The 3640-nt window shown below is 31.9% G+C and overlaps 1 non-coding gene across 1 annotated transcript; it reads right to left on the reverse strand.

Annotated features, from left to right (window-relative positions):
• Nucleotides 1-2621: 2621 nt before the first annotated feature.
• LOC112474523 lies at nt 2622-2755 on the reverse strand. Its single transcript, XR_003044382.1, has one exon. It is a non-coding gene; the product is annotated as a U11 spliceosomal RNA (small nuclear RNA).
• Between the last annotated feature and the right edge of the window lie 885 nt (nt 2756-3640).

Raw genomic sequence — 3640 nt, forward strand, 5'->3', positions numbered from 1 at the left:
AATAGTAATTAAGTATTTATCCTAAAAGATTAAAGGGAGTTTGCAAAACTGAAAAATTGTTTTAAAGAATGTCTGCTCAGAGGCAGCAGAGGTGAAAAGGGCACAGACTTGATATCAAACAGATATGGATTTGCCTTTACTTCTCTATAGAGAAGTCTGTAGATAATATGAAGTTAAAAATACCTATCCTATAAGATTCTGGTGAAAATTAAATAAGATAATAATATATATGAAATATTGGCAGAAAATAGGTAGTCCATCAATGTTATTTCCCCTTCTTCCCTTCAAAAATAAATTGACTCTTGGGACTGATTTCCCATCTTACAAAATATATTCTTGGATTTTACCCAATAGCCAGTTCAGTTTATAGGAGAAAAGGAATTAAGTCCAACTACGTGATTTCTGCTCTTTATAGTCTTCAACTAATCATTGTCTTTAAATTGCCTATTATTTGCCAGATTACCTACTTGCAGATAAAAAGCTTTGTATTTAGTGAGCATTCATAATTTTTTTAATTCCTTAAAATAAAATCAAGACTTTGATGAATTTTTGCATTTTTCTACCAGTTCGTTAAATTCTGTTGAGGTAAGATATGGGTTAATAGCATTGGCACTAAAAAAGAGAGATAGAGGGAGAGAAACACTGACAGGTGGTGTGATAAGCAAGTGTTTTATAGTAATAACGAATTGAAGCCCTTCAAAAAGATGTATCTACTAAAAGAGTGCTTTAAAAATGTTGCCTAGACTGCTAAATTATAAATGCTTTTTAAAACGAAATGAGGAGAAATTGTTGTGAATCATTGACTTATTCAATGATTAAATAACTGTGGGACAGTGACATTGCTAGGGAACAGCAGATGGCCTACTGGTCCTTGAATGCTGCTTTCTCCCAGTACTGCTCAACTAGGAACTTTTTGACTATCTGTTCATCTAGTTCCCCCCAAAGTCTATTTACTAAAAGGGGCTTTACCTGTTCAGTTTATTTGCTAATGGTCACAGCAGCATCCAGGGCATCCTTCTGATTGTAGTAAGGGACCTAGAACTTAACCAGTTTCAGGGAAGGGGGTTACAGTCCATCTACCATTTTGTCTGATTGCCTATTGTATGTGAGGCACTATGCTAGACATCATTGCATTATTATGTTCCCTAATATAGAATATTCCTTGTATTTTTATTCAAATTAATTAGCTGAAAGACATCTAAGTGTCTTAAATTTAAAAATAGGTCTACCTTACCTAAATTTTTGGACTCTGTAAATGACATAAAAAATATTCTTGGCATTAAAATTGCAATTTTAAAATTTGATCTGTTCTCCACTGTCTGTCACATTTATTTTAGAATATCCTGTTGTAGAAACAGTTTGTTCATCTGAAAGGAATCTCAAAAGTAATTTTGATTTTTCCAGGAACTTAATAAGAGTTTTGTCTAAATGACTTTGTCTGCACTGGTTCATAATATTGGTGGATGTTTACTATCATTTTTAATTAAGCAAAAGATTGTGTGGTGCCTTTAGATTCCCGAGTTCTTATTTTGAACTTATTTTAGTACCTGGGCAGCTAGTGATCATTGGTCCTGGCACCCCCCGCCCAAAAAAAACAACCTAATCTTTTCATGGGATCACTATATACATTAAGAAATTAAAAATGGTTATTATTTTTTACATTCAAACAAAACTGAACAAGCTCTCTTGTCTGATAAGGTTGAATTAGTTATGTGGTCTGTTCATTAAGAAAGTTTTTTTTTAAATGGAGGAATTATTTTAAAAATGATCCATACATAGCTAACATATTGTTGAGAAATTCAACTAATGAAAATAAATAACTTGAATATTGGGCCAAAAAAGACTGATTAACGATGGTTATTTCCCTGAAGGTAGATTATAGGAAAATTTTGCATCCTTATTTATACATCCCTATAGTATTCACATTTTGTGCCATCAATACCATATTGATTTAATAATCAGAAATAGTGAAATTATTTTCATTTTGAGGAAAAGCATGAAGAAAAATATTAATTATCACAATGGGGTATTCTAAAAGCTGAAGCTCAGCTTAATTAAATTTCAGAGAATTTGTTAAATTTTCCTTATTTGATGAAAGCTTTGTAGCTTTTCAATTTCAGCAGCATTGCAATCATAAGGAGTCTTCCGTGTAACAGAGATACTCACTTAACAATTTTGATTAAAATTCACCTTAAAGAGCGTTCAATATGCAGGTGCAGGGGTGTGATATAACATGAAGAGCTATAATGGTTATTTCCCTGGAGGTAGATTATATTCCTATAATCTATTATATTATTCCTATAATATATTATATTCCTATAATCTACCTCCAGGAAAATAACCATTGTTAATCAGTCTTTTTTGGCCCAATATTCAAGTTATTTATTTTCATTAGTTGAATTTCTCAACAATATGTTAGCTATATATGGATCATTTTTAAAATAATTCCTCCATTTAAAAAAAAAACTTTCTTAATGAACAGACCACATAACTAATTCAACCTTATCAGACAAGAGAGCTTGTTCAGTTTTGTTTGAATGTAAAAAATAATAACCATTTTTAATTTCTTAATGTATATAGTGATCCCATGAAAAGATTAGGTTGTTTTTTGGGGGGAGGGGCGGGGTGCCAGGGCCAATGATCACTAGCTGCCCAGGTACCAAAAAATTATGCTTCCGAAATCTCTTATTGTCGATTATGCATGAAGAACAACCAAGCTGCCCTACATATGCCACTCACGACAGAAGCCCTTTTTGCAAGATTAGTTTTTTGAGCTTATTAACTCACATCTGTCCTATGAAGATTTTACTAATTCAGTAAGACTTATTATGGTATATGGAACCATTTGTAATCTGATGGCACCAGTTTTCCCAGCCTCAATTCCTGTTACCATCCTTTTTTATGCCTCTGCATGAACACACATATATGGCCTGTCACAGAAGCACCAAATTTACTTTCTCTGTTCTTCATGTTATATCACACCCCTGCACATGTCATTTCTTATCTTTCATTCTATTTTCCTACACCATCTTGAATGTCTTACTTTTAACTCTTATTGGACATTTTTCCTATCCCCAATCAACTTTGTGATTCATATAATTTTATACTATTTATTTATTATTCTTATCCCAGTATCTTATAATTGGGATAAATGTGTCACCATCATAAGCCTGACATAGATTAAGTGCTTAATATTTAGTTGAAAGAGGAGTGGATGGATAGATCAATGGATAAATGATGGATGCTTGGTTGGGTGAATGAATAGATGGATGGAAAAATAGGGAACTACATAACTAAATGCATAGTTGGAAGGGTACAAATAACAGAGTGAAATTCCCTGATATGAAGGAACCCTATTCATTCTAAGAACCCAAGTTTCTGCTCTCTAAATGAGAGGTAATATGTAGAAGTATGCACGATGACTAAATGTTTAAAACATTAGGAAAAAATTGGCATTGATAGTGTTTTATGTTCTAGAGATTTTTTTAAAAGAAGAAAACATATTACAATTATAGTCATTTATATGAACTGCTTACACTAGTATCTAATTATCATTCAAGGAAAAAATATTATATACATTATTAAACATATGTCAGATTAACTGTCTGTATATTTGTTAGAATTAAAAACAACATGCTTA

This window comes from Pteropus alecto, unplaced genomic scaffold (genome assembly GCF_000325575.1).
Source record: "Pteropus alecto unplaced genomic scaffold, ASM32557v1 scaffold239, whole genome shotgun sequence".
Lineage (NCBI taxonomy): Eukaryota > Metazoa > Chordata > Mammalia > Chiroptera > Pteropodidae > Pteropus > Pteropus alecto.